At 34.3% G+C, this 6,846-nt stretch overlaps 1 pseudogene; it reads left to right on the forward strand.

The window, feature by feature from the left end:
• The first annotated feature begins 3,886 nt into the window (after positions 1-3,886).
• LOC113601068 (60S ribosomal protein L13a-like) lies at positions 3,887-4,335 on the forward strand (annotated as a pseudogene).
• The last annotated feature ends 2,511 nt before the right edge of the window (positions 4,336-6,846 follow it).

Genomic DNA, 6,846 nt, shown 5'->3' on the forward strand with positions numbered 1-6,846 from the left:
GTTGGCAAAATTGAGGCAAGATTTTTAACACTCACAGGAGTAATAATGTCCACCAGCAAACAAAGCACACCTATATACACATTTATTTTTATTGCTTTATTATTAAATAAGAATGAACAATCTAGGATAACCATTCATTTTAAGAAATCAGGAACATAAGAGAGAATGATAAAAGATTAATAATAGAAAAACATGACATGGAGGAAGTAAATATTTTAGGGAGAGAAGAGACTAGTAAGATAACAGTAAAAACAACAAAGACAAAAATTCTTACAAATAAAACCTTCCCTAATTAGTCTCATTAATCTGAGAAATTCTTCCTTTAAAAATAACAGAACGCTATAAAAAAAGATCAGAGAATAAGGAAAGTTTCCTGGAAATTAAATGCATCAATGTTTTATTATAAACAAAAATTAGCCACAACAATTTTAAAAAATAATAATTTGATCAAGTGAGTCTACAAAACGTAGGGCAAAAGACAAATGTAGTAAATACAAGAGAAAGTATAAAACATGGATATGATTAATTCAAGAGGTCTGTTGGTTCACAAGCCTCCAGGAATGTCCCTGATGGAATCTTAAATTGGCCTCTCTAGAGGGTAGGAAGAGACCAAAGAAAATGGCAGTCTACTCCAGGTTGGTAGGTGGCAGTTTTAATGAGCAAAGGGAACCTACATATGAGGTGTATCTTGGGCGACAGCAAGACAAATGGATCACTGTAATCACCCACCAAATCTTAAAAGTTAACTTTAAAATCTTATAAAGAGGCCTTAACCAGGTTCAGTCTCCTCTACCATTCGGGTGTTAACACCACATCACTATCTCAAGGCTCTCCCAGACTTCCCCTGGGAGTGGGAAAAGCAAGCAGAAACCACATCCTAAGGACAAGAGAGGGAGTGAAGAGCTTCCGAACACCTGGGTCCAGTTCACAGGTCAATCGGTGGTCACGTTTTTTGGAGGACTTTCCCCAGTAAGTCCAACATTAGAATAGCAGGTGTTCCAAAAAAAGAATAAATAAAACAGAGAAGGGTGCACCATTTTACATTCCCACCACCAGTGTGAAAGGGTTCCAAATTCTCCACAATGTCATCTAAAGCAATATGTATATTTTTAAATGTTTATTTAGTTTTGAGAGAGAGCGAGTGAGAGCATGAGAGGGGAGGGGCAGAGTGAGAGGGAGACAGAGGATCTGAAGCAGGCTCACACTGTCAGTGCAGAGCCTGATGCAGGGCTCAAACTCACACACTGTGAGACCATGACCTGGGTTGAAGTTGGGCGCTCAACTGCCTGAGCCACCAGGTGTCCCTAAAGTTATGTATATGTATATAGTGAAGTGATTACCACATTGTTTGACATATCTGACTAAATGTTGGATTTTCTTCCTTCCTTCCTTCCTCTCTTTCTCCCTCTTTCTTTCTTTCTCTCTCTCTTTCTTTATTTCTTTCTTTCTTTTTTCTCTCTTCTCTCTTCTCTCTTCTTTCTTTCTTTCTTTCTTTCTTCTTTCTCTCTCTCTTTCTTTTTCTCTCTCCTTTCTTTCTTTCTCTTTCTTTCTTTCTTTCTTTCTTCTTTCTTTCTTTCTTTCTTTCTTTCTTTCTTTCTTTCTTTCTCTTACTTTCTCTCTCCCTTTCTTTCTTTCTTTCTTTCTTTCTTTCTTTCTTTCTTTCTTTCTTTCTCCTTTCTTTCTTTCTTTCTAATCATGAGAGATGCCCAGAGGGCCTGAAAAGGGACTGGTCCAGGTAGGCAGAGTATGGAGTTTTCCAACAAAATAAATAGGGTGCAACTGGAGTCTGCAGAGTGAACTATATGACTTCAGGTGTATGGCAGGGGTGTGTATAAGTGCAGATCCCCCTGGAAAGGCGGAAGAGGATGATCTGGGATATGCTAAGCATGAGGCAGAATAAAACCTGAAGCACTGCAGCTGTCATAGACCATCCCAGAGGAAACTCAATATCACAGGATGTGTGGAGTCTAAATAAATATCAAAGGTTTTCATGGGTCACAATTAAGTTTAAAATAATACCTAAGATTGTTTAGCCAATAAATTACAGATGAGATGCTGAGTAATACAATCCATGTTAATAAGTTAATCACAATGCTGTGCATGTGAAGACTACCCAGCATCATTGACAGATAAAGGAAAATCATGTCCTCTAGAATCTTTAGAGTGATTAGATTTTTTTTTCACTTCTTCTAGAGTGTTTGGAATTCAAATTCTGGCTATGAACATAGAATAGCTCTCAATTTTCAGTATATTTTTTGTAACAATTAAAAACAAAATTTTTCAATGTTATTTCGATCCATGTAAGAATCACTTGAGGGCACATGAAAAGATTCAGAACAGACATGTGTTAGTTCTATGATCAGGTAATTTTGTTCATGATCATTTACTCAGTCTGAATACTTCTAGCCACCCTGTTAGTTGTTATCATCATTCATTTGTATAATTCTCATGTATGTAGCATACAATTTCATTCCATTGTAATCTATTGTTTAAGTGTTTGTAAATGGAAAATATAAGAAACATTAATAGTTGATTGCTAACTAATAAAGACAACAAAAAGTATCTTGCAAATTCATTTCCAGATACTCATTTCAAACCATATTCATTTGACCAAAAAATTTATATAACACATTATGCATCAATTTACATGATGGAAATGGTAAACCTATATTTTCATAATATTGGTTTTTTAATTCCTTCCCCCCAAATCAAAGTGCATTGTCATTTAATATAGCTTCTTTTTAAAAATCTTCTAGAGTAAAATTTTATATAACACATAAATATGTTTTTAGTATTTCAAAAGAACAAATGTAAGTCTGAAATAAAATAATGAGGTAAGACAAAGAAATATAATGCATCCAAACTGGAAAGGAAGAAGTAAAATTAACTGTTTATAGGTAATGTAATCATATTTATAGAGAATTCTAAATACTCAACGGAAAATCTGTTAGAACAAATAAATTCAATAAAGTTGCAGAACATAAACTGATGTATGAAAATCACTTGTGTTTCTATACACAATGAACTATTAAAAAAGGAAAGAAAACAATACTATCTAGAATAACATCAAAAAGAATACAATACTTAAAAATGAATATAAGCAAGGAGTAAAAGACTTGTATGCTGAAAACTACTTTGATGAAATAAATTAAAGACACAAATAGAAAGATATTCTGTGTTCATGCACTGGAAAGCTTAATATTGCAAGACAGCCATAATCCCCAAAGCAATCTATAGATTTGATGCTATTCCCATCAACAATCCAATGGGATTTTCACCAGAAGAATTAGATGGCTACAGCAATCTTGGTAGGGGGTCGGGGGGGGGGGGCGGAGAAAAAAGAACAAAGATGGTGGAATCACACTTCCTAATTTCAATATATGTTAAAAAGCCACAGTATAGTATCATGGACATAAAGACCAAAAGGAACAGAACTGACAGTTCAGAAATAAACCTATGCACATATGGTCAAGTGATCTTCAACAAGGGTACCAAGAATATACAATGAGGAAAGAAGTCTTCAACAAATGGTGCTGGGAAAATTGGATATCCACATGTAAAAGAATGAAATAGGACCGTTATCTCATACCATAAACAAAAATTGACTCAAAATGGATAATGATTTAAATTTAAGACCTGAAATGTAAATAGAAGAAAACATAGAGGGAAAGGTTTATGACATTGGTCTTGGCAATGATTTCATGGATATAGTACCAAAGCCCCAGCAACAAAAGAAAAATAAACAAATGAAAAAGCTTCTGCACAGCAGAGGAAACAACACTGACAAGACAACCTAGAGAATGGAAGAAATATTTTCAAACTATGTACTCAATAAAGAGTTAATATCCAAATTACAAAAAGAGCTTTTCTCAAGAGGCTGCTGAGGATGGCAGAGGGGAAGGTGTTGATCCCTATGGCCAAGGCCATCTCCTGGGTCACCCAGCAGCCATCATGGCCAAACAAGTGCTGCTGGGCCAGGAGGTCATAGTCATGGGCTATGAGGGCATCAACATTTCTGGCAATTTCTACAGAAACAAGTTGAAGTACTTGACCTTCCTCTACAAGTGGATGAACATCAATCCATTCTGTAGCCCCCTACCACTTTAGAATGCCCAGCTGAACATTTGTCAGACAGCGGAGGAACATGCTGCCCCATGAGACCAAGGGAGGCCAGGCTATGTTGCACCACCTCAAGGTATTTGATGGTATCCTGCCATCCTATGACAAGAAAAGATGGTGGGTCCTGCTGCCCTCAAAGTTGTGCGTCCAAAACCTGCACCAAACTTCGCTTACCTGGGGCACCTGGCTCATGAGGTTGGCTGGAAGTACCAGTAAATAAGGTTTAAAATTTTAGAATAGTTTTAGATTTACAGAATTCCTGCAAAGATAGTAAAGAGAGTTATCCGGTTGTCCCTAAAATTAACATCTCATATTAATATGTTGTATTATTATAATTAATGAACCAATACTGATGCATTATCAATATCAATAACTAAAATGCATCCAAACTCTCCACAGTGAAGTTATTACCACAATAAGTTTATATTATACATATATATGTATAATATATATACATATATATATGTCTATACATATAATATATATACATAGTGAAGTGATTATTACAATCAGTATATATTACATATATGTGTATATATATATATATATACACTTGTGTATATATATATATATATATATACACATATATATGTGTATATATAGATGTGTGTATATATATATACTTACTGTATCGTTATTTTTAAAGTCCAGAGTTCATAATATGAGGGTCAGAGCTTTTCCCAGACTCAACTTTATAAATTCTCAATTGGCTTGTGAGGCCAAATATAGATACTTCTTGTCCAGTTTGATTTCTGTGAAATCTTCATTCAAGTCCTCACTGGTCATCTGATCAAATGGAATTATGTTCTTTCTCTTCTACCGCTCTTTTTGATACTCTCCTGTCCTGGCCTTTCAGGGAGACAAAACCTCAGCACAACTTTTATCTTCTTTTTTGTTAGCGTCCCCCTGGACAGTATATTTATTCTCTGACACAGGAACTTCCAGAACATTAAACTAAAAGACATACTTTTTTTAAAGAAAAAAGAAAAACAAAGATAGGTCTCTGCCTCTAGATTTTCTTTGGCCTTTCTTCAAACTAAAGGAGAAAAAAAAGGAAGAAGGAATTATGTAGGCTGTATTTTTACTGAAACTACAAAGTCATTGATGATGTTTTTATCAAATTAAAAGAGATCATTTTTATCTTAACTCTTGAAAATGTTAGAAATAACTTTTATTTCTTTAAATTCCTCTTGGCACATTTCAATATTTGTTTTTTGTTTGGTGTTTTTGTTATTTTTCACAAATAATACATAATTAAAGAATTGGTTTTCAATTAAGTTCTAGTGAAAGCCACCTACAACTCGTAAAAACTGTCAACAAAGAGAGAACTTAAGTTTGACTTTATAATATTAAAAAAATGACTAGTGCATGTTTATGCTGGTGGGAAGTGTGGTATAACAGTCAAGTCAAATATAATTGATGAATATTACAATGGGATCTGGAAAGTGAACTTCTGGTGACTTTGGTCATAGTAATGAACTGTATTTGCCCAGTATTTTTGCTCAGAAACTTCAAGTACTTTGCAGAGAAGATTTCATTCTTTATTATATCCCTTTCATAAGTGGATATTTGAGTGGAGACATGAAGTGAGAATTCAGCTTGCTTAATAAATCAGAAGTGAGGAGAGTTACATGTATTCCAAGTGACCCATCATTACAGTACAGCTGTGTCCCTGGCTGTAACGTGCATGGGAACAGTTTGCCACATGCTTTAGAATTCTTCAAAAGATTGTACCAAACATTAATATTGCCAAAGGCCCCAGGCATTGGCAAAAGCTTTCTCCATTTGTTATCCCATATGTGATATTGTTTGTGTCTTAGTATGTTTAAAACTAGAAAATATTGTTTACGTGATTTTTAATGTGTGTGCATGATTTTAAGCAAGTATTTTGTATTCTGGTACTTAGAACAGCCTGTAAATATCCAAATAGATATAAAATGTTTGAAGTTTACAAAAAATAATCCCAAATATTATAGCTACCTTTAAAAAAGAATCAAATTTGCAACCTTTAGGATGAAGAGCAGGAACCCCTCCCCTAATGGTTGTTTGCTTGTTAAAGGACCTAGAAATTTTCAGGTGTGACACAAGGAAAGAAACATAAAAAATTGACTTTAGATACAGACTCCTTAAGAAGTACTAAACAACAGCTTATTCATTCATCCATTCAACAGTTTTCAACTCCTACAATGTATAAAATACTGTGAAAATCAGTAATTCAATTTTTGGATCTTATGTGCTCCAAGAAATAGAGCTAGTAAAATATCATTGTTTTTCAACAGTAAGATTAAGAAACATTAAAAATATTTGATAGGTTGAAGAATGCTGGTTAGGTCTTTGGTAGGATGTCCTTCAGGTGGGATTTGTCTCATGTTTTTCTCATGATTAGACTGGGGTATTGGCTTTGGGGGGAGACTACAGAGGTGTAGTGCCATTTTCAACACATCATATCAAGAATATACACTTAATATGATTTATCATTGTCTATGTTAACTTTGATCACCTACCTTGAGGTAGTGTTTGTCAAGTTGGCATCATAAAGTTCGTCTTTTTCTCTCCTCTTTTCATAGTCCTTTTTGGAAAAAGCACTTTTAGGAGGGATCAGGAGTTATGCTCCTCCTACTTGAGGCAGAATATCTACATAAATTATTAGGGAATTATGTATAGGAGATTTATTTATTCTCTCTTATTTATTAAATAACTTATTTATATCATTATGGATTAATGACA

The sequence above is a fragment of the Acinonyx jubatus genome, chromosome B1 (assembly GCF_027475565.1).
Source record: "Acinonyx jubatus isolate Ajub_Pintada_27869175 chromosome B1, VMU_Ajub_asm_v1.0, whole genome shotgun sequence".
Lineage (NCBI taxonomy): Eukaryota > Metazoa > Chordata > Mammalia > Carnivora > Felidae > Acinonyx > Acinonyx jubatus.